Genomic DNA, 26098 nt, shown 5'->3' on the forward strand with positions numbered 1-26098 from the left:
CAACTAGAATTCTGGAAACTAAAGAAAATTTATGCCCAACTTACATGGCATCTCATAGTGCTTGAGGCATCTATCGATGACGTTGTGGCACGCCCCTCACACGTGTAACCGCACGTAAGAAAGTCAAATTGTGAAAAGCACAACCAATTATACCTAGATGATCCTTACACGTGACTGTATCGTCTACGTGGTTGACACTCCATTTCGCCCAGTTCTTCCGAATCGTAGTTTAATCCACAAAATTCTAAGTAAATTCCAATGTATATAATTACTTTATTAAAATGTTAAATTAATGAGAATGACAGATGTTTCATAACTTAAAATTATAATGGTTTTATAATTTTTTATTATCATTAAAAATATATGTACGTACAGAGATTATTGTTGGTTTAGTTTTTTTTATGACAATATTATTTTATAAATGATATGTGATTTAAGTTAATATGTTTTAAATTTTATAAAATATATAGTAGGTAAACACTATCAATTTTTCATTTTTTTTTTTTTTATTATTTAATTATTTAAAAATTAGATTTTTTTTGTTTTTAAATTATATTTAAAAGAATTTGGAATTTTTTTGTAAGTTTAGGTAGTTCTTTTTCTATTTATAAGCTGCACATTGAGAACACATACATGACATAGGTGGCCACAACTTGCCCAATGGGAAACCAAGCTATGTACCACCTAAAAATAACATAAAAATAACATAAGCCATCCAAAATTGGTATGTTAGTAGTCTTTCTAACCAAGCTTTGTAAACCATACAATTAGAAATAGAATTTTTATCCATTGTTCCTATAAACATTCAGAAATATAAAAGATACTATCAGCTAAAAAAGAGCACACTGCTAATCTGAAAACAGACTGAGGCAAAGTTTACTCATCCTGATCTTCCTGGTCGGTCTCCACCGTAGCTGGGTTCGCTGCTGAAGTTTGAACCCCCAATATTTTATAATTGTTAATAAAAATTTTAAAATTAAAATTCCAAAAAATAGAATAATTATAATTGAGAAACGTACCGTTTACTGGAATATGTCCCTCAGAAAGAAGTAAGTGGGTGTAGCACTGAGAAATGGAGGCAACGGCACAAAAAGGCCAGAAGATAACCCTGGGGACTTTCATATTGCTTGCGACTTGCTCAGTGCAAGACATGAAGGCGTCTGTGACGATGAACGTGATGGGTGGAAATTGTTGAATTTGTAATTTCAACGCAGTTGTAACATTGCCAGAAACCGGTCAACAAACCCGCCGGAGAGTTCTCGGGCCACTTTCCGGTAAAGGGACTTTCCGTATATTTGAGCCCGAGAAAATTTGGAGTTGACGCGTGGCTGTCCCCTTACGTCACCATGTCTGACATTCTCGGGACATAAAGCTCTGCAGAAAATGATCTCCCGATATTCTCCTCCACCGTTCGATTGTCTCCAGCGTTTTTGTCCGTTGATTGTTCAAACCTGCATACGACAAACATTAACTATGTTGCGTGGAGTAAATCTAAGTTTTGGTTGACCATACCTTTATTAATGCTTTGTCATAGGTGTAGGTAATGCATTTAGTTTTTATATACGACATGTATTTATTTTGTCGTTGACCATATGTATTGTAAAAAACCCATAGTAGTATAGTATGTTTTTTTTAACGAGTTAAGAGATATATGCTCGTGGTTATTTTGGTTGCACATGGGAGATATGTAAGAGCGCAGCAGCGAAAGAGAAGTGTGCGAGCCAAATGAAAAGAGCTCGTGGGTTGTAATATTTCGTGGGTTGTAATATTTTGTGGGGCATCGTAAAACGATGGTGCAGTAAAAAAAGGGAAAACCATGTATTAACGCACAGCAGTGCATAAGGAAAATGGTGGAGCGCATTTGTTTTGTATGCACATGTAAATTTTTATTACAGCAGTAGAGTGTTTTTCACAGCAGTGAATGTAAAAGGGATTTACAGCAGTAAACCCAGCTCAGTAAATTCTCATGTGGAGACAGAGTGAATGTTTTGGTTGAATGTTTTTTTTGGTAAATCCCTCTCAGTAAAAGAGGATGAATATGTATGAAGCAATTTTTTTTAATCGAAATGTTTTTATGGTGTTGAAATAGTCTGTTCCTCAGTAAATTTTTTTAAAGCTTCCCTGTGCACAAAAGATCCTGGAAAGGTAGAAACAGAGCATTGCCTCTGTGTGTTTGATTTGTTTGGTTTTGGGATTTTCCCATCAAAAATCCCCAACATTGGTATCAGAGCAGGCTTAGGCTCTTTGAAGGTGACAAAGAAGCTGAAGGGAGGAGCTTGTTGCAACAGTAAAACTTCTCAAGTAGAGTGAAGGCTCAGTCAGGAAAATACTCGAGTATTTCACAAAGTTTTTTATGTGTTGCTGAAGAAGCAGTCAGTGTTTTTAAACACACAGTCAAGGATTTAGAGGCATAGATCAGAATGCAAGGAATGGACAGCACAAGCACTGGTATGGGTATGTTTAACACCCAGCTCCCATAGTTTAATGGGAAGAACTATGACTACTGGTCAATAACCATGATAGCCCTGTTTGCCTCTCAAGATTTATGGGAAATAGTTGAATCTGGGTTTGAAGAACCAGCAGGTGAAAATGAGTTCAATGCATTAACTCAGGGAGAGAAAGATCAGCTGAAGAGCAATAGGAAGAAGGATTCAAAAGCCCGTATGTTGTTGTATCTAGCAGTAGACCAGAGTGTGTTTCCAAGGTTAGCAGCAGCTAAGACAACAAATGAAGCATGGAAAACCCTCAAGACAGCCTATCAAGGCACGGAGAGAGTGAAGACATCAAAACTACAATTGCTGAGAAAAGATTTTGAGAATATGTGCATGAAGGAGTCAGATAACATTGACTCATTCTTCACTCATGTGATTGGTGTAATCACACAAATGAGAACTCAGGGAGAAACCATTGAAGATAGAAGGATTGTGGAGAAAATATTGAGGGTCTTACCCTCAAGGTTTGATGCCATAGTCACCACCATTGAAGAGACAAAGGATCTCTCAAACTATTCAGTTGATGAGCTACATGCATCACTGGTAACACATGAGCAAAGGTTGAGTAGGAATGAAAACTCATCTCTATGGCAAGCCTTCAAGACCCAGATGTCCTTTGGAAGAGGAAGAGGTCAAGGAAGAGGAAACAAAAGAGGAAGAGGCAGAAGCCAGAACAGAGGTGGAAGGAACAGCCCAGCAAATGCTCAAGGAAGAGGCAACAATCCAAATCAGAACCAAGGCCAAGGCAGCAACCAACAAAGAGAACAGTATCATGCTCAAGGACAAAGGTATGATAAATCTAATGTTCAATGCTATTATTGCAAAAAATATGGGCATTATGCCAGTGAATGTAGGAAGAAGCAGCATGATATGAACAATAGACAAAATGGAAATGTTACAAGAGAAAACAGCAGTCAAAATAATGTGTTGTTAGCCTGTAACATGGCTGAAACAAACAGTGAGGACATTTGGTTTTTAGACTCAGGTTGCAGCAACCATATGACAGGAAACATAGCCTTCTTTTCTGCCCTAGATAAAAATGTGAAATCAGAAGTTACACTTGGTACTGATAGTAAAGTCTCTGTTATGGGAAAAGGAGAGGTAAAAATATTTACAAAGCAAGGAGAAAGGAAAACCATAGCAGATGTATACTATGTCCCCGGAATGAGATGTAACCTCTTGAGTATTGGACAGCTTGTCCATAAGGGGTACAATGTTTTCTTTAAAAATGATGTATGCACCATCATGGATATAGCACCCAACAAAAGATGCATTGCTGAAGTGAAGATGACAAGGAACAGGATGTTCCCTCTCAGGATAAGGGCAGATTTGAAAAACAAAGGAGAAATTGCAGCAGTTACCCAAGAGGCTTTCCAAAGCGTGCCAAAGGATGAAAATTGGTTGTGGCACTTGAGATTTGGACATCTCAATTTTGGAGGTCTAAACTTGTTGAGTAGGAAAGGAATGGTAAGAGGATTACCATTGATAGAGAAACCGGACAGCCTTTGTGAAGGTTGCATATTAGGAAAACAACACAGAGAAAGTTTTCCATCAGGGAAGAGCATAAGGGCAAAGGCACCCTTAGAGATCATCCACTCAGATTTATGTGGACTGATGCAAGCTCCATCATTAGCAGGCAGCCAATATTTCCTAACATTCATTGATGACTTTACAAGAAAGACTTGGGTATATTTCCTTAAAAACAAAAGTGAAGTGTTTGAGAAATTCCAAAATTTCAAGGCATTTGTGGAGAACCAAAGCGGGCTGCATATAAAAGTTTTGAGAACTGATAGAGGAGGTGAGTATATCTCCAAGGAATTCCTAAGATTTTGTAGAGAAAATGGAATTCACAAACAGTTTACAGCTAGGTACACCCCACAACAGAATGGAGTAGCCGAAAGGAAGAACAGGACCATCATGGACATGGCGAGGAGCATGCTAAAAGCAAAGCATTTGCCAAATGATTATTGGGTTGAAGCTGTAAATTGTGCAGTGTATATTTTGAACAGATGTCCTACAAAAGCAGTGTTGAACAAAGTGCCGGAAGAAGCATGGAGTGGGAGAAAGCAAGGAGTCACCCACATGAGAGTTTTTGGATGTGTGGCCTATGCACACATACCAGATCAGCTAAGGAGGAAGTTGGACAACAAAGGGGAGAAATGTCTTTTCATTGGATACAGTGAGGAATCTAAAGCCTACAGGTTGTATATCCCATCCACCAAAAAGTTTTTTGTCAGCAGAGATGTTCAATTCATTGAGGAGGAAGCTTGGGATGGAAGCATAGAGAAAAAAGTGAATGTCAAAAACTGTTTGTCTCATGATGAAGATGAAGAGGAGGTGGCTGAAATGCATCCCCAAACAGCAGCGCCAACACAAGGACAAAAAGGGACACCATTGAGGATCAATGAGAGTGCTTCTCCAAGCACACCACAAGGAGGAAATTCAAGTGCATCTTCAAGCACTTGCACACCAAGTGAAAGAGGTAAGAAATTTAGAAATCTAAGTGACATTTATGATGAAGGAATGAATTCTTTGTTTGCCTTGTATTGTCATGTTGATGATCCTATTCATTTCGAAGATGCAATTAAAGATAGGAAATGGATAGAAGCTATGGATGAGGAGATGAATGCCATAGAGAGAAACAAAACATGGGATTTGGTTGAGTTACCAAAAGGCAAAGAAGTCATTGGTGTGAAATGGGTCTACAAGACCAAGAGCAATGCTGAAGGCAAGATTGAAAGGCATAAAGCAAGGCTGGTTGTCAAAGGCAACAAGCAGCAATATGGGAGAGACTATGAGGAGACTTTCGCACCGGTTGCAAGAATGGAAACCGTGAGAGCAGTGCTGTCCATAGCAGCTCAAAACAAATGGAAAGTCTACCAAATGAATGTGAAATCAACATTCCTAAATGGAGTGTTAATGGAAGAGGTTTATGTGGAACAACCTCTCGGATATGAGAAGAAAGGAGAAGAGCACAAAGTGTGCAGATTGAAGAAAGCTCTTTATGGGCTGAAGCAAGCGCCAAGAGCATGGTACAACAGGATAGATTCATATCTATTGGATAATGAATTTGACAAATGTGAAGGAGAACCCACAGTCTACATCAAGGAAAAGGATGGTAAAATTTTAATTGTTGTCTTGTATGTAGATGGTGTTATTTTCACTGGGAATGATATTTATCTTATTGAGAATTTTAAATCAGTCATGAAGGATGAATTTGAAATGACTGACATGGGTTTGTTGAGATACTTCTTAGGCATAGAAGTAGATCAAAATGAAAAAGGAATTTTTATCTCACAAGCAAGATATGTAAATCAAGTATTGAGCAGATTTAACATGCAAGAATGCAAGGCAGCGATCACTCCCACAGTAATGGGATTAAAACTCAGCAGAGAGGAGAGCAGCAAGGATTTCGATCCTAGTTTGTACAAGAGTATTGTTGGCAGCCTTATGTATTTAACATCTACTAGGCCTGACATTATGTATGCTGTTAGTTTAATTTCCAGATTCATGGAGAGGCCAAAGGAGGCACATTGGCAGGTAGCAAAGAGAATTTTGAGGTATGTCAAAGGTACCAAAGTGTTTGGAATTTTATATAATGTCTCAGAACATTCAGATTTGGTTGGATACACTGATAGTGATTGGGCTGGAAGTGCAGATGATCGGAAAAGCACTTCCGGTTATGTTTTTCATATGGGTTCAGGAGCCATTTCATGGGCTTCTAAGAAGCAGTCCATTATAACATTGTCTACAACAGAGGCTGAATATGTGGTAGCTACAGCAGCAGCATGTCAAGCAGTGTGGATGAGAAGAATGTTGAGAAGTTTAGGCCAAGAGCAGGCAAAAGCGACAATGATTTTTTGTGACAATAGCTCAGCTATTGCATTTTCAAAGAATTCAGTGTTTCATAAGAGAACGTAACACATTGATACAAGGTTTCACTACATCAGAGAATTGGTGAACAATGGAGAAATTGTCCTGGAACATTGCAGGACTCAAGAACAGGTTGCAGACATCTTGACAAAGCCACTGGATCAGAAAAGATTTGAATTTTTGAGAAAGTGTCTGGGTATGACTGAATGCCCAGCAGTTGAAATTAAAGGGGAGTGTTGAATTTTTAATTTCAACGCAGCTGTAACATTTCCAGAAACCGGTCAACAAACCCGCCGGAGAGTTCTCGGGCCACTTTCCGGTAAAGGGACTTTCTGTATATTTGAGCCCGAGAAAATTTGGAGTTGACGCGTGGCTGTCCCCTTACGTCACCATGTCTGAAATTCTCAGGACATAAAGCTCTGCAGAAAATGATCTCCCGATATTCTCCTCCACTGTTCGATTGTCTCCAGCGTTTTTGTCCATTGATTGTTCAAACCTGCATACGACAAACATTAACTATGTTGCGTGGAGTAAATCTAAGTTTTGGTTGACCATACCTTTATTAATGCTTTGTCATAGGTGTAGGTAATGCATTTAGTTTTTATATACGACATGTATTTATTTTGTCGTTGACCATATGTATTGTAAAAAACCCATAGTAGTATAGTATGTTTTTTTTAACGAGTTAAGAGATATATGCTTGTGGTTATTTTGGTTGCACATGGGAGATATGTAAGAGTGAAACAACGAAAGAGAAGTGTGCGAGCCAAATGAAAAGAGCTCGTGGGTTGTAATATTTTGTGGGGCATCGTAAAACGATGGTGCAGTAAAAAAAATGGAAAACTATGTATTAACGCACAGCAGTGCATAAGGAAAATGATGGAGCGCATTTGTTTTGTATGCATATGTAAATTTTTATTACAGCAGTAGAGTGTTTTTCACAGTAATGAATGTAAAAGGGATTTACAGCAGTAAACCCAGCTCAGTAAATTCTCATGTGGAGACAGAGTGAATGTTTTGGTTGAATGTTTTTTTTGGTAAATCCCTCTCAGTAAAAGAGGATGAATATGTATGAGGCAATTTTTTTTAATAGAAATGTTTTTATGGTGTTGAAATACTCTGTTCCTCAGTAAAAAAATTTAAAGCTTCCCTGTGCACAACAGATCCTGGAAAGGTAGAAACAGAGAATTGCCTCTGTGTGTTTGATTTGTTTGGTTTTGGGATTTTCCCATCAAAAATCCCCAACAGAAATGATGGTGATTTCCCTTCAGCGCTTCTAAGGAGGTCCTCCAACGCGGGGCCTAATTTTTTGCAGGGCAACAAATAATTCGCCAAGTTTGGAGGTGCGACCATGGTTGGGTGGTAAACCATCAGGAATGGATAGAAATCGAATTCTTTGCCCTTGCTTCTCCAATTCAGGATAGTCTCTTGAAACAATAGATTTAGCGTCTTTTGAAGCTTCTACCACTCGTTTGTGTGTCCACTCAATAGTCTCTTGAAACAATAGATTTAGCATCTTTTGAAGCTTCTACCACACGTTTGTGTGTCCACTCAGTATAGCGAGCAACTGGGCAAAATTCATGAGAACATTTACATGCCCCTGCGCAGGAAGTGGCACTATTACTGCATGCACACAATGTTTCTCTTTCTCCTCCGACATATTCATTGCAGTATTGCTGGACATTATTCGATTTTGTTCTCCTAGTCCACAACCACAATCTACTACTGAGAGTTATGCACCGTTGCAGAGGGTGCATGACGGGCATTGGACAACGCAGTTTAATAAAAATTGCCAAGCAAGTTGCATTCGAGTTATCCAGATTTGGAAAATTCCAGAATTTAATGGACCCCGCTCCTGTTCGTCGGATTCTGAGATATTCTTGGAATCCGCAATCGGATAGGGATGCCCAGACTGAATGATTGAATTGCCAGCTAACATGTAAGGATGGCCACACTGAATGATTGCCAGCTAACATCTCGTTTATTGTCGCGCAGGATCTCAAGGGCAAGGGCTAACGAGCCTGTCATAGGGCATTAAATGCCGCTCAGCTGCAAGTTCGTTAGCCATATAACACGAGGTGAAGACGGAGTGTTCGAAAAGTCACCACGCGCGTGTTAGATATGACTAACAAACTTACAGCTGAACGAACATTTAATGCCCTATAGCAAGCTCGTTAACCTCAAGAGCCAATATTATAATTCTATCAAATAATTTGGTAAAGTTTTTCTGACCAAGTTCCGTTTATTGTCAGGAGACGTAATGCTCCTCAACCCCAGAGTAAATGTCATGAATCTATCAAATAACTGGGTAAAATATGTCAACGAGGTTTTCCTATATTGTCACAAACGTGATTCTCCTAGTCAGCAAGGGTCAAGGTCACGAATTAAACCAAATAATTTCGTAAAAAACGCAGAGCAAGCTTTCCTTTAATGAAATTTCAGAATCACACGCCATTTTTGTCCTTTATTGATAGAGTTTTAGAGTAGTGCAAAGACAATATATAAATAGCCCCTTGCTTGATATGTATGATACAATTTTCTTATATATTTATTTTATAACCACAGTTCTCGTATGTGGAGTAATAAATATTCATATTTATTTACAATCTTATTTTATTAAGATAATTATAAAGAATGTGAAAAATAAAAATAGAGCAGAGGAAAAATGAATTTAAAAAAAATATGATAAATTTATTGATAGTAAAGAGAAAAATCAGTAATGAAAAAATTATGTAAAATAATTTAACAGCTTTATATATATCTATCTATCTATATATATATATATATATATATATATATATATATATATAAATTTTAGCATTACATATAACAATCTTCTACTTGAGACAGAATATATGTTTTAGTGAATATTTTTCTATTTTTTTATCTCTTTCCCATGAATCATTTCCCAAAATGTATTTCATCACTTTGTATGAGCTCAACCAATGTTCTACAAGATTCCTTTTTATCCGTTGAAAAAATTAACATGTCACCTCATATGTTCAACATATCAGCAGTTTGTATTTTCTCCAATTGTAGCATTCTATTATCTAGCACTTATGAATCCAATGGTATTTCACATCAATGTGCTTTGCCTTAGAATGATATGCTAGGTTTTTTGCTAAATGAATGGTGCTTTGACCATCACAATGTGGCACATAGTTGTCTTGTTTCATTCCCAACTCCTAAGAATGCACAAATCCACAAAATCTCTTTGTAGGCATTTGTGGCAACTGTGTATTCTATCTCTTTTTTCATGAGGGATACGATATTCTAAAATCTAGAAAGAAAATACACTATTGTACTTGTACTTGCAAAAGCATATAAATAACCAATGGTGGAATTTCTAGTTTCTGCATCTATGTAACCTTCAAGCACAATATTATTATTATCAAAACACAAACAATAATGACTAGTACCCTTAGGATATCTTTAAATCCACATTACCACTCCTCGATGTCATTTGTCTCGATTTGCAAGGAATCTACTCACTACTCCCATTACATGTGCAATATATGGTTAGGTAAATACCATTGAATACATCAAGTTTCCAACTGTTGAAGTAGAAGGTATTTTACATATTTCCTCTCCCTTGTCATCTCAAGGGATCAAATCAACACTAAGTTCGAAGTGGGATATTATGGGTGTACCAATTAGTTAGGCATCCTTCATGTTGAACTTGTTGTAAACCTTCTCAATATATTTTTCATTTCATAGCCATGAATTTTTTATCTTTCTATCACATATGATCCCGATCATTACCAATATTTGTTGTACTAGACTCAAATCCCTCATTGCAAATTAACAACCCAAATCCCTTTTTAGCTTATGGATCATTGTCTTATCGTGTCCAACAATCATCATACACATATAATCGTAGTATAATATACCTTTCTTGAACATACCTCCTAATGTAGACATAGTTATTAGACTCTAGTATTTTGAAACCATGCTCCAACACCAATGAATCAAAATTCTTATACCATTGGTGGCCTACATGTTTCAACCCATTGAGACTTTCTTCATCCTGCAAAATAGGTTCTCTTTACCTTTTACTTTGAATCTTTTTAGTTGCTCCACATAACTCTCCTCCTTCAATTTTCCTTGATGGAAGTTTGTATTTACATCTAACTATTCACTTTCCAAATCTAAATCAACAACAAGACCAAGAATAACTCTTATGGATAACATATTAACAATAGGAAAAAGAAACAAAGTCACTACCTTCTTTTCAGGCAAATCCATTCACCAATAACCTTTCCTTATTCCATTTACCCTCATGTTTAATCATGTATACCTATTTTTTTTGTAAATCATTTATTCCCTTTCGAATCTTTACAAACTCCCAACATTTTCTCTCTAATATTGAGTCCATTTATTCCTTCATTAGTTTCTTACACTCATTGCTACTCTCCACATTATAAGGTTCCTAAAAATAAATATGTTCACCTTCATCACTCAACAGATATCATTTGAGGGTTGATATCTTTGTGAGGGATCATGAGGCCTACTTGGGAACTGTTGCAGCCTTAGAATTCTGCTGCCGCAACATAGGGGATAACCACCCGGTCTGGACCTTAAGACAATTTTCCATTTAAAGTGGCGGCTTCGACTGGGGATAATGGGACCAATTCCCCAGTGTGGGTTTTAAGATGAGAGTGGGTGGTTCACGAGTGACTGCAATAGAATAATGATAATCTAAATGACCCATTCTATCATGCAAATATCTAATTAACTTATTCTAATATAGACCTGGGTATTTCTGTGTGGTATGCGATCTACAAAGATATCTGGTTAACATGTGATAATAAAGATCAATCACGCATAAACAAAGATGATAACGCATAAGATAATTTCTTTGACTAAATAGTTAGTCAAAGAAATTTATAGAATATATCGCATACATGATGAATTATATATGTGAAAATTAACAATTTCAGCTAGGCATCATACAATAGTGCAATTAATGCTTAACAGAAAGAATAAATCTCACATACAATTCATGAAAGCAAAGTGTTGTCACTAATTAAACAAAAAAAACAGAGTCAATCATACAAGATAATAGTACCATATGTGTGAAGTTCTACTCATTTGACTAATGACATGGATCAATTCCTTTCTTCAAATCAGATTATCTCTCAAGAACACAATAGTGTATCAACAAAGGAAAGTAGTCTGATATCTAAAAGAAACGATCATGTTCCATAATTTCATCGAAGCATTCACAAACTTACAAAAGTGCGTTCTTTGTAAATTTTTTTGATAAAATTCTGGACCCTTCTCTAAATGCATGAGAAAGGTATAAATATTATTCTAAATAATGTGCAAAAATAGATTATACAAAAATTTGAGGATGTTTCAAACAACCTTCCTCCTAACTAGTTAACTAACTCTAAAAATAAATAGTGGCTTGATGAGCAGAGGCTAAGATGATGATTTGTTGTCTACCAGCTTGTCCTTCAAATCATATATATCGGTCATTGGTTTGGGTTAAGGAGGTGCCCCAAAACGTCTCCTGAGCTGTCCTGCGAAAATCGCATCGGTGAGAGGTGGAAGCATCCGTTGAGTCAAATAAAGTGAGCAGTTGAGGGTCATGATTTAGAAGTGTGGCTTCATGAGGTATTGCCAATAAGAATCCCAGTGGGTCTTGGTCAATTTTGAGATTGCTTCTCTTTGAGTCTCTACCTTTTCCTTCCCACTTTTATGCAAAGCGCCTAAATTGGGCATTTCTTTAATATTGCCTTCCTTTACTAGGTTGGTGACAAACAGAGTGTTGTTCATCACCTTGATTATATTCTTCGATACCCCAGCTGCCCTTGCCACTGCTAGCTCATCTTGCTTGATTCTCACGTCCCAGTCCGTGAAAAGAATGTCTTTGTGTGTATCATCAATCTCAGGCAGATTAGATTTCCTTCTGTCTTTTGTTTCCTTCCATTCAATGAACTCATGAGATTTTGGTGTTTAGATCAGTAAACTTGGTTCTCTGGTCGATCGCCTTATCTATTAGTTGGTTGCTAGTGATCAGATAAGGAGTAATGTGTGACATATTTTAGCAGAAGTGCTCTTGCTATTTCGTCGGGAGGTAATTTAGTTCCAGCGCCTCTTTAACGAATTCCTCGGTAGTAAGAAGATCCTTATATTTTTCCATGGCTTGCTGAAATTCTTGGAGTTGCATGTTTTTGGCTAATATATTGGCCTCGTGGCTTATATTTAGGACTTCTATGCTCTATTGCATTTGGGAAAGTTGTTCAACTACTTTCCTTTTCACACTTTCCTTCTCTGTTTCGAGCTGCTGCTCGAGCTGTGAAATCCTTTCCTCATTTTCTCTCAACAAATTAGAGACTTCAGTAGCTTTTCCCATGGTCGACGTTGCATATGCTCCCATGAACTGTGAAAATCTAGTTAAGTTCTCAGCTGGGTTGAAAGGAATGTCCCTCCAAACTATGTCCATTGGATCATTTCCAGGTGGGAGCTCGGGTGTTTCTACCCTTTACCACTTCCTCTATCTTCTTACTACAACCTTGTGGAGTAGGTTGTAGAACACATCAAGTGGAGGGATTTTGGTCACTTTCAATACAATGTCTGATGTGGGCAGAGTAGGGATAATCTCAGATTGTTGGTATGTTGTCGCCTGCTCATCCATAGGCTTGGGCTGGTCATCCATGGATTTTGACTGCTCGTCCATAGACTTGGACTCTGTATTCTCCTGAATATGTAGAGGAGTTTGACACTCCATTGTCTCTTGGGTATCTGTCGTTTTGGGAGTGTCTTGCAGTTTCTGATTAAACTGATCCCACTCCTGCTCCAAACTATTGCCTTTGACATTTGAATTGATTTCTTTAGATGGGGTGCTCATAGCCTATTTCTCAGCTGAATTCCTGCTAGACTCTATTGTATTATCCATGTCTTGAGAATTTCCTGTATCTGGTGTTTTCTCAGTATTCACCTGGGATTCCATGCGAGAAATAGGTCCTTCACTGTTAACAGTCACACTGGGTGTAGGCTTATCTTCAATATTCAGCAAGTGCATTGGGATTACTTCGAGCCTTTCATTTTTGAATTCTCGAAATTTTTCAATATCTTCAAGACTCAAGTTCGCTTTAGCCCATTCGAATGCTTGTTTGAAGGATTCGGCTGACTATAACAGGTCTTCAAAATTGTTATCCTCATGGTTGTATTGCTTAAGCGTTACCACAATAGTGATGTTATATGTTACCTTGCCTGGATCAAATTTCCTTTTCGGCAAAGTATGAAGCTTGAGGGCTTCCATGCTTACTGAGTCCTTAATAGCATGATTAAAATTTTCTAAAGAAAAAGAACCACACTTGACATGAAAAGAGGGCCATAATAACTTCTTGCTTTCTTTGGGAACTTTAGTTAAGTCTTTTCCCACGGTCTGGTGGGCGATTTGCCTTGCCAACAATTTATCAGAAACATACAAAGGAAGGACATGAGGGTCGGTTGTACTACCAAAAACCCTAATGTAGGTGAACCATTCTTCAATAAAATATTTTCCAACAGGTAAAAGGTCTATTGCGGCTTCTTGGGAAAACTTGGGTGCCTTCTTATAGAAAATTATTTGATGCAGAGGTAAAATAACAACATGACATATTTTATAGAAATGAGGTATATAATTGGATTCCAATATTTTCTTATGACTGAGATGGATAGGTGTTGTTGGGAAAAGTATCCAATACGGAATGACCCTATCCCACTCTAAGGGTGATAGTTCCTTAGCAACAATCAAAGCAAATCTATCTGAGATTTCTTCTTTATGAGATGTAAAAGAGGGGAGAAAGAGATCCACTAACCGATGTCTTTCGCTAATGATTGATCGAGTCTTCTCTCCTTGCTGCTTGCCCCCAGCTCCTTGCTCTTTCACCAGCCCAGCTACACCAAGATCCTGCAAAATGGCAAGAGAGGGAAACTACAAGAAGCATACATTCATAATTGATTCAAGGATTAGAATAAATCAAATACACAAGTATAACAATACACCATTGAGACACATGCATATAGAAGAACCTAAAATGCTTTATTAATGGAAGAAGTAAGGTTCAGGAAGTGATACAACCATAAGAGGCCCAATCCAGCATCACCTTCCCAGCAGAAAGAAATCTCCTCTTCACCTCCTTCAAAGCAAATCACCCAATAGTTCTAAACTCAAACCAACAGCAATTCTTTACATTCACAAGATTCCAGCCCCCCTAGACCTCATGAGAGAGATCTATATATAGGAGTTTTGGAGAAAGGATGAGTCAGCTTGAGGCTGGCATGAAGCTGACTAATGTCCTCTCTCACTTCAGTTCTTCTTCAGTTCTTGAGTCCACTTGGAGGTTCTTGCTTCCACTTGGAGATCTAGAACCTCTTACTCATCACCAGTCGAATTCCTTGATCCAAGTGTCATTTTGGAAGCTTCCTAGGCATTGACACCTTGAGGAATGACTGTGCCACATGTCCAAAGTCGCCCAGCGCAAGTAGCCTTCTTTGCAGTTGACATTCAACGCAGGTAGACAGTGGAGCAGTTGACATTCAGTGCAGATGCTCAGTGGAGCAGTTGACATGATCCAGAATTGCCTTGTTTTTGAGTGTTTTCAGGTGGAGAACTTTTATTTAGTGCCGTGGTTTGCTGACCTTGTTCCTATAGGGGTAGGAACAACATGTTTAGGGACTTTCGATCCCTTATATTATGGACATTTCATGCTTCATGCTGTAAGGCACAAAAATGTCTATAACAGTTGCCCCCTAAAGTATGAGGTCGTTTATCGGGTGGAATGCTTTATCAGGAGGATCCGAAGTTCATTCAATCGCTGAGAGGTGACCCGTAATAAGATACAATACAATACATTATTTTCATACTGCTTTCGTGATCTAGCTGAGGCGGGCATTCCCATGCTCAGCTTTATAAATTCATTTTGGTACATAGAACAGACGATCGTCTGATGGTAGACTGATAATTTTGGTGAAAATTATCATCCTTTGAGTAGGATGATCATCTGCTGCAATGATGTACATGTCAAATGTCTTTATATTTCCTGAATATATATCGTAACCCGGATGGATGAAACTAGATCCGGGGTCTTCAAACTCGTTCGATCTTCACTCTAAGTACAAGTCGATCCATGTGAGAATTGCACTGAAGTCGAACATGGAAATACATCGCTTGATTACCGGTCAATGATGTAAACCGTCAACAAGCGCGAGAGGAATCACCGATAATGATAATGACCCTCAAGGTACTGCAGTAAAATTCATGTGGTGTGAATAAAGGACTTGGCGTCGAACACCACGCAAAATCTTCTGGTCGAAGGTCATTGATGTATACCTGTCGCCAGAAGTGAGAAACTTGCCATTGAGGCATGCAAGCTTCAAAGTACTGAAGGGGTTGTTCCTAGATCAATTCCTTGGATAATGAGCTGATGTCGACAAGGAGCGATCCGTCAAAGGAGGGCCTTAATGAATCCCACATCAGTGACATGGAACGGAGCTAATGATTTTAATGGAGGTGAAAACAATCTGTGAAATATGATTCAGGGTGGCGGTCATGAAAGGATGAAAGATGATGTATGGTAGTGGATGGGACACGGTTGACTCTTTCTGAACAAAATCTCTTGAACATATAACGACACTGATGCGATGGATCGGTAGCATTACCCCAAATGTGGATGGTTTGGCGAGACCATGGTGATGAGACTGGTGAATGAAACAACCCAACCCGATATGGTACGGAGGAAAAGTGTCAAGTTCAAGAGTGACTTGCTACCATTAAAGCTTTGAGGTTCTCCCAATTTTTCCCCAGTCATTTCTGACCAGTACCTCTTTATTTTTGTCAAGCTTGAGGAGGATAACATATGCTTGTTCTATAACCTGCCCTTCGGGCAAGCCCATCACTATGTTTTAACGAGCCTAGCGATAGGGAAACTCGTTCTCGTCTAAAGACAAGTTTGTCGCTATTTAATCGATTTAACGAGTCTAACGACAAGGAAAACTCGGTCCTTTTCATTTTTAGAGAGTCTGAAAAGGTACATAAAGTCAACTCCAAAATTCCTTTTTCGTCATCTAATCCCTTGAGTCCGAAAAAGTTTAAAACAATACAAAAGGGATGAGTTTTCGATATCTTTAACGAGCCGAACAACACAAGCGCTCGATCTTTTTGTGCAATAATCCCTCAGGTCCAAAAAGATTAAAATCTAGAAGAGGGATAGCTCTTCCGGTCCCTTTAACGAGCTAGAAGGCCAAAACTCGGCAATCTTTTCATATTTTACGAGTTAGATGAAAAGAGCTTAAAGAAGACTCGTCTTTTGAGGAACGAGTGATAAACAGGGATAGCAACTGATTCCAGGTACAGGTTGGAATTTTCCAATCATGGCAGTGTCACAAGGATGGCTAGGTGAAATCACTCTTTGCAGCTGTTCCTCAAAATAGCTAAACAATCATATGGAGGTGAACGATCGGCCAAATGAAAGTGGAGGTGGCAGGTGCAAACACGACCAAGGCTTTTATGGCTGATAAATTTACGATCACAGCGGTTATTTACCCGAATAGGTTCATTTTTTATTTAAAAATGAGCTTAAACTCTGGAGGAAACATTGCTCACTGCTTATATTTATTTTTTAACGAGCATGAAGACCGCGTTAAAACTGCTCAGATCTTGCGTTTATTTTTTAACGAGCATGAACTTTATGCTAAAACTGCTCGATTTACCAGTCATAAGATAACAAATGTCCCCTCAAGATTCTATTTTTTTTGGAGCTTCATCTCACCAAGCTTTGCTCCGCTCCTTTCTTTATGCAAGTTCGGAGACGGCTAATCCAAAAACCAGATAAATAACCGCTCTTTGCTTGCACTCCAAAAGGGTTGCATGCCCCCAAGTATAAAATACAATTTCAAGGTTGCCCCTCCTTCTCACCTCTGCTTTTCTTTGGGTGTTCACAGCTACTTGTCATCTTGGTAGTCCAATTTTAACGATACTTGCCTTCTCGTTAATTTTAACGGGTCTATACGATACTTGTCTTCTCGTCAGCCCAACTTTCAACAGATTTTTCGCAAGATCACAAGAGAACAGCTACTTGCGACAAGAGAGCAGCTACCTGCGACAAGAGAGCAGCTACTTGCAACAAGAGAGCAGCTACTTGCGACAAGAGAAGAACACTACTCAAAGACAAAACATTTGTGTTACTGAGGGAGGCTTACCTCTTTCTGGTTACCCAAAGATTGTCTCGTTAAATAAAACACTTCCTTGGCCTACCTTTTTCAGGTTACCTAAAGATTGTTTTGTTAAACAAAACTTTTCTCGGCGATGCCTACCGAAATAGACAAAGGTGAGTGACGACCCCCCGCCCTCTCACATAACTTTGACAAAAGAATCTTATTCTAGAACAACCCCTCTTCCACCCACGGATGGGGTACGGACTAGTCATATTCTCTCGCGGAAATTCTACCCTATACCCAAAGTTTTCTCTGCCCAACGCAGACCAGGATGCATGCCCCCTGGGTTCCAGTCCCATCTTTCCGAATCACTCGCACTCGTCGAGAAGAAGGACTGGGGGTGGAGACATTTCTTGATTGAATAGACCATTCATGGTTGGTATGTGACTATTTGCGATGCGTGATCCTGGAAATGAAAGTTGGTCTACGAGCTTGACCATTCTTCCTTCGCGTGGAAAACACATTACTCTAAAGAGTGAGGAGACTATTGCTCCCATGCAATATATATAGTCTCGTCCAAGGAGTAGGTTATAATCCAAGGGTCCTTGAACGACCATCACGTTCATTTGAACGGCCTTCCCTTTCAATGTAATGGGCACATTGGGGAGGATCCCTAATGGTCGACTGGTTCCTTTATCGAAACCCGAGAGATTTCTTATCTCAGGTAAAAGCGCCGGGGAACCCAGTGCTTTCCAAGCAACAAAGGAAAGGATACTCACAGATGCCCCTTCATCAATGCTAGTGCCAGCCATTACCATTTTGTATATTTGGACCATGATTCTGAATGGTATATTGGCTGGCAACCGGGGTCTGCCTAGTTGGTTCCAATCAAAGGACACAACCAGGTTGCTTGGTGGTGGGACCGAATACACGGCCGGATACGACCCTGACGATGTTCCTTCCTGCGATAAAGGAATGGGCGCATTGCCCTGACGCTCGTCAGAGTCTATGTTGATGAAAAGAATCTGGATGGTGTCATCCTTATTCTCTTCAGTGAGGGTGTCATTTGAGGATGAATCTTTAGTGACGGTGTCATTTGAAGATGAGACTTCTGAAGGGAGAACCGGGTCAACTGCCGTTTCGACCTTTGGACTTTCGTCCGGTCTGGATTCAGTAGGTTCATTTTCAATGACTGACGCTTTAGCTGACCACTTGAGCGGGCCAGCTGTATTCTCAACCAACGAAGGACTTGGCACGAGTTTTTTGTATCTAGGAGGAAGCCTCAACGGTGAAACCGGACGATCTTCCAAAACTCTCTTCGCTTCGTCTAAGAAGGGACAACGGTGGATGGCGTGATCGCCTTCACACAGTCTGCAGGGGGATCTTGCTCCCCCTCTTTGTCTTGAACCTTCACTTTCGCTAGTTGACGGTAAGCATTCAACATGGTTATCAGAGGTTGATGCTCCCGAACTGTGCAAACGAGGGGACCAGTCCCTTAGTATCCAGGGAATACAGGGACAATCTCTATGGAAGTGGTCTCCTCTACATATGACACATGGCGATTTAGGCCCGGTCTGTGCTGTGTGTGGATTTTTGTCAGATGTCTTTTGCTTGCCCCCAGTCGCCTTAGGCTCCTTCTTCTTCTTCTCCTTCTTCTCCATGGGAGCTTGGCTTTTCCCAGCTCTACCTTGCGAAGATGAAGGGTTGGAGGAAGAGTTATAGGAAGTAGAAGGCTGGTGGGCAGCTCTAGACTGATCTAACTGTTGACTCCACCGTTCAGGAACCATGGTGTTCTGAACTACATTGGTTGAGAATATCCATATTGGCAGGCCAATTGTCAGTCCTGGAAGCGACAATGTGGCCATGTGGGGCGCACCAACTTCTCCCCAATAGGAGAAAGGACTAGGATTTCCATCATGGGGAATTCCTTGGTTGGTGCGTTCCATGTTCTCAACCTACAGATCAACGCAGGAATAGGAGGTGATTATGTTCCATTTTAAAATAAATTTTATAACGACGCTTTAGACACAACTTTCTTTTTCACTTTTTAAGAGTCGAGAAAAAGCTAAAGATGACTCTAGTCTCCTTCGATGTTTTAACGAGCCCGAAGTGACAAATGCTCAGATGGACTTTTTCAGTTATAGAGTTTGAAAAAGGCCAAAAGAAACTACTCTGGAGTTCTAGGCAGAGGGTGCGCCAAACTTTTCGCAAAACCACAGAATACGTTTTACGGTACGGGTGGTCGATCTTCGTGAATGCTGTGTTCACTGCATTGCGATCAGTAGGGCGGCTGACACGGCTTCCTATGGATAAAGGCTTTGTTCCTATAGGGGTCTCCCAATATATACGCGACGGTACGTGGGAGCACAAGTCCGTATTGATACTTATCGCTTCACCGTGGAGGAATCACCCAACCACTCAACGCTAAGATATCACGTTTAACGACGCCGGAACACGTCTCTAGCTTAGACCTCTATGTGTTTGCGTTATGTTTCAAAGCGTTGTTATGTAAATTCAATTTATTTTAGGTTGATCTTGTTTAGTAGTTTGCCTTTATGGATCACCACGAGATGTATGGTACAACTCCTAAATGCAGTCTAAAGATGAGAAGCAAGCTTTTTCAATCTTTTCAACTTATGAAAATCTTAACTACTGAGGGAAAAGAAAGACATCATCTTTTCACACAGATCATAGAGCACACACTAATGCACTTTTCCCTAAATCAACATGCAAGCTGTCAAAATGCACATGCACAATGCAGGTATTTCTTTTCTCTTTCTTAATGTTGGTGTACTACAAAAAGAAAGTTGTTGTATAACTTTGAATTCAATTTCAAGTGAAAGCAAACAAGCTTTTGTCCAAAATCAAAAGACACCTTAAGATTTACTTGTTTCAACACTAGAAATACATAAATTCAAACCATATGACGAAAGAAAAAGCTCAATCAGCTATGAACAACAAACAAACTAACTCTAGTTCACTAACTCAGAACGACACTTATCACAGGTCTAGATCTAAGAGGTCACAGCAAGACTAGTTCACTTTTCGTTATGGGAAACTGCAAATGATGTAAGAAATACACAAAGAACGAATATAGTTTCTTTATACAACCGGGGCGGAATAGTGGCAAAGAAAGGTGGTTTCAGATAGGTACATTGACTGATAACAGGCTGCAAAAAGAGGGATGAAAACAGGGCAACAGAAAGCAGAGAACCCCAGTTGCACAAGGCCACACTGGTTCAGCGCAGGTAGAACACTGTCAGTTTGACATTCAGCGCAGGTAGCCCCTTTGAGACCTGCGATGAAATGCAGACTGCCTTCATAGTGCCTGCAATGAAGAGAGAAACTCTCGTTTCTCTTGGTTTCTGGGTTACAGATTGCTCAAAAATCAACAGTTTTTGGCCAAATCAAAGCTACCAATCAAGTACACAGTAAAGGATGATTCAAAGGAGGATGAAAAGCTATCACTAAGAGCTGTTTAGAGTCCTTGTGGATCAGCTCTTCAAATCATAAACATGCCCAGAAACTGAGCTAGAGTAGCTGCCCTCTACTTTGCATTTGAAAGATCCAAATGTAGTTCGATTCGGTACTCCCTGTGTTTAGGAAATGAATAGCAAAAACACAAACAACCAACAAGATACGATCCCCAGCGGAGTCGCCAGTTTGTTGTTGGGAAAAGTATCCAATACGGAACGACCCTATCCCACTCTAAGGGTGATAGTTCCTTAGCAACAATCAAAGCAAAGCTATCTGAGATTTCTTCTTTATGAGATGTAAAAGAGGGGAGAAAGAGATCCACTAACCGATGTCTTTCGCTAATGATTGATCCAATCTTCTCTCCTTGCTGCTTGCCCCCAACTCCTTGCTCTTTCACTGGCCCAGCTACACCAAGATCCTGCAAAATGGCAAGAGAGGGAAACTACAAGAAGCATACATTCATAATTGATTCAAGGATTAGAATAAATCAAATACACAAGTATAACAATACACCATTGAGACACATGCATATAGAAGAACCTCAAATGCTTTATTAATGGAAGAAGTAAGGTTCAGGAAGTAATACAACCATAAGAGGCCCAATCCAACATCACCTTCCCAGCAGAAAGAAATCTCCTCTTCACCTCCTTCAAAGCAAATCACCCAATAGTTCTAAACTCAAACCAACAACAATTCTTTACATTCACAAGATTCCAGCCCCCCTAGACCTCATGAGAGAGATCTATATATAGGAGTTTTGGAGAAAGGATGAGTGAGCTTGATGCTGGCATGAAGCTGACTAGTGTCCTCTCTCACTTCAGTTCTTCTTCAGTTCTTGAGTCCACTTGGAGGTTCTTGCTTCCACTTGGAGATCTAGAACCTCTTACTCATCACCAGTCGAATTCCTTGATCCAAGTGTCATTTTGGAAGCTTCCTGGGCATTGACACCTTGAGGAATGACTGTGCCACATGTCCAAACTCGCCTAATGCAGGTAGCCTTCTTTGCAGTTGACATTCAACGCAGGTAGACAGTGGAGCAGTTGACATTCAGCACAGATGCTCAGTGGAGCAGTTGACATGATCCAGAATTGCCTTGTTTTTTAGTGTTTTCAGGTGGAGAACTTTTATTCAGTGTTGTGGTTTGCTGACCTTGTTCCTCTAGGGGTAGGAACAACATGTTTAGGGACTTTGGATCCCTCAGATTATGGACATTTCATGCTTCATGCTGTAAGGCACAAAAATGTCTATAACAATAGGGTAGGGTCCTGTAAGGTCCATTTCCAACCCATGGTCGAAAATGTAGTGTAGAAACAGATGGCATCCATAATGTAGGCACTAAAATAGAACGAGGGAAGGTTCTATGGAGAGGAGGCTCTCTTCTGTCGATATTCGGTAATGATGGTGGCTAGTGTTGTAGGGAAAAGTATCCAATTCGGATGACCCTATCCCACTCTAAGGGTGATAGTACCTCAGCAACAACTGTAAAGAAAACTACTTAAGGTTTACTTCTTTACGAAAGCAAAAGAGAGTGAGGAAATGCACTAACCGTTGCCTTGTGCTTAATGTCGAATCCAAACTCTTCTCTTTGGCTGCTTGCTCCTAGCTCCTTGCTCTATTGCTGGCCCAGCTACAATGAGATCCTGCAAAATAGCAAAGAAGGAAACTACAAGCAACATGCAATCATAACTGATTCAAGGATTAGCGTAAATCAAATATACAATTATCACAATATATCATTGAAACAAGAGCATATAGAAGAACCTCAATAGCTTTTATTAATGAAGAAGTAAAGTTCTGAGAGAGTTACAACCATTGAAGGCTCCAATCCAGCAACACCTCCCAGCAGAAAGAATTTCTCCTCTTCACCTCCTTCAAGCAATCACCCAATAGCTCTCTAGTGAAACCAACAGCATATCATTACTTTGCACAAAATTCCAGCCTCCTGAGCTCATAGGAGAGAGCTCAATATATAGATGAATTGAGAAAGGATGAGTCACCTTGCAACTGATGTGTAGCTGCCTTGTGTCCTCTCTCTCTTCAGTTGATCTTCAGTTCTTGAGCCCACTTGGAGAACCTTGCTTCCACTTGGAGAAACAGAGCCTCTGACTCATCACAAGGCGAAATCCCTGATCCAAGTGTCATTTTTGGAGCAATGACTCAGTGTGCCACTTGTCCAATCTCGCTCAACGCAGGTGGCCTTTGTTCTACTTGCTTTGCAACGCAGGTACACCATGGAGGAGTTGTGTTTCAGCGCAGAAGCCTAGTGGAGCACCTGCTTTGATTTCAGGATTGCTTGTTTTTGAGTGTTTTCAGGTGGAGAACTGATCTGAGAGCTGTTGGTTTGCTGACCTTGTTCCTCTAGGGGTAGGAACATCATGTTTAGGGAAATTTGGATCCCTTGGATTATTGACAATTCATACCTGTTGCTGTAAGGCACAAAATTGTCTATAACAGCTAGGTTATGAGATAGGTTGGTGGCCCAATTCATGATGTGGGAATTAATGCAGGCATCAATCAGAGGAATCCATTCTATGGAAAAAATAGTATTATTGGGTAACCCATATAGTCTACATAACGTAGCAGCTGCATAGTTGTAGGGGCTTGCCAAAGAGGCTATAGCATACATACTCGACTTGTCAAATTTGAATTTCTTGTCCAATACTCTCCAGCCCTGAATCAGCTTGAAGGGGTCTGGGTTCTTCTTTGCGAAGTTGGCAATGTATGTCTTGTCATATATATCCTGAGGGTCAGGTATATGGTACATTTTCTTTAGGTCCTCTTCTCTGAATGACCCCATGAGTTCCATTCTTGAATTCCTGAATTGCCTATCTTCAATGGTGAGGTTTTCGACCACCCACCTAATCATATCCATGTATGGGAGGATTTTCGTCCTCGCTCCTATCTTATGAATGAAAGATCAGGCATCATCCTTGAATTGAGGCCCCGAAGGTCTTGTTAAGTCAGTTGTTGCTCTTGTGATAGTAATCTTGGGACGCTCATCCTCAAGCCTATTGTATATGACCTACTAAGATGTTTCTCCTCCGTCAGCGTTGCAGACTGTATCAGAGAATATAGGAGCCATCTCTGTAAACTCGGATTCAATAATGTTGTTCTTTTTTTGTTTCTCCATCGCCTTCCTCAATGACATGTCTTTTGTAGCTTGCCTGAAATGGACAAGATATATCAGCGTAGACAGTATCGGGCAATTAAGACATAAATATTTTCTGAAATGACTTTAGATCGTGATGAAGGTTTAATGAGATACTCAACATTAACTACCCATAACTTGGAAAATCATTACCTCTTTTCGGGCCACTAAATATTTATTAACCTGTCAATTCGTTCGTTTTTATATTAAAACGCAATTATTTCACATGCTTATCGCTCTTATTCGCACATAACAATCTTTAAAAGGATGAAATATAGTGTTTCCTGCTCTATAAGGCGAAATGTGATTGCGAATGTCACAATATCGCATTTCATAAATTGTTAATGGACATTGTAGTGGCATAGCTTAATTACTTGCGATGTTTGCGAAGTGCAATTTGTGAAATAACAAGGTGCTTTGATAGGGATATCACAATGGGAGGTTTGATCATGCATCACAATTTTTTAAAGGTGTTTTATGATCATCACATGGAAAAGCGCGATTTGCAATTTGCGATGAGGGTCACATCCTTAGGTTGTTTTGCAAGTTTTTTCAAGGCAATTTCTTAGAGTTAGGTTTTATTATCCTAAGACTAAAATTTAAAAATGGTCCCCATTTATGTCTCTAACCTTAGGTATTCTTATCCATAAATGGGGGGGTTGTTTCATAGTACAACAATTGGCGATTCACTTGGGATAACCAATTATCTCTAAGTAGTTTTCTAAAATTTCTAAGACTTTCAAAGTAATTAGAGTTATAGGAATAATAATTACATGAGTTATAAAGTAAACAACATTTCTCTAGAATTGTAATCACTTACTCAATCTATTTATTCAACTACTTTACTCTTGTAATGATAAAAATACAAATGTTTGCATCAGTCAATAATAAGATTTAAAGTGATATAGCAGGTGTTTTCTACAGATTAGTTTTTGGTGTTTACTCATTTATCATAGATAGAGCCTCTGCTACCAGTAGGTGTTCATAGCCTCGACAGGGTTATCTTTTAACCAACAATGATTCATTGTCCCATCTGAAGCAATTTTCAAATTTCAAAATGATATTCACTTGCTTTGAATCTCACTTGGATCTTATCCTTTTTTTAATATAATATTTTCTTTTATGTTTCTTAAAAGACATTGTCTAGGCTTGGTAACCTAATAATGACAATGCCATTGACTGGTTGTAACTAAACTGAAAAAGCTCGCTCTTGATGGGGCCCCTTGCCTTCTACTCGATGAGATCATTGGCTACTTGTTATAGACATTTTTGTGCCTTACAACATTAAGCATGAAATGTCCATAATATAAGGGATCCAAAGTCCTTAAACATGTTGTTCCTACCCCTAGAGGAACAAGGCTAACAAACCACAGCAATTCACAGAAGTTCTCCACCAGAAACTGCTAAAAAACAAGTCAATTCAGGATCATTTCAGTGGCTCCACTAGCTGTTTGCGCTGAATGTCAAAGTCAACACTAGCTACCTGCGCTGAATGTCAAAGGAAACACTGGCTACCTGCGCTGAGCGAGAGTGGACATGTGGCAAGTTCATTTCTCAAGGTGTCAGAACCTAGGAAGCTTCCAAAATGACACTTGCCTCAGGGAATTCGACTAGTGATGAGTAAGAGGTTCCAAATCTCGAAGTGGAAGCAAGAACCTCCAAGTGGAATCAAGAACTGACAGAGGGAGAGGACACTAGTAAGATCTCCAGATGACTCATCCTCTCTCCAAACATCTATATATGGATCTCCCCTCCATGAGATCTGGAGGTTGGAATTTTGTTATTGCAAAGAATTGCTGTTGGTTTGAGGTTGGAATCATTGGGTGCTTAATGCTTTGAAGGGGGTGAAGATAGGAATTCCATTTGCTAGGAAGGAGATGCTGGATTGGAGCCCTCTGGGTTGTATCTCTTCCTGAACCTTGTTATTCATCAATAAAGCTATCTTGGTTTCTCCTATATG

This window comes from Pinus tabuliformis, chromosome 9 (genome assembly GCF_031772625.1).
Source record: "Pinus tabuliformis cultivar Carrire ecotype Pingquan chromosome 9, CPIR1, whole genome shotgun sequence".
Lineage (NCBI taxonomy): Eukaryota > Viridiplantae > Streptophyta > Pinopsida > Pinales > Pinaceae > Pinus > Pinus tabuliformis.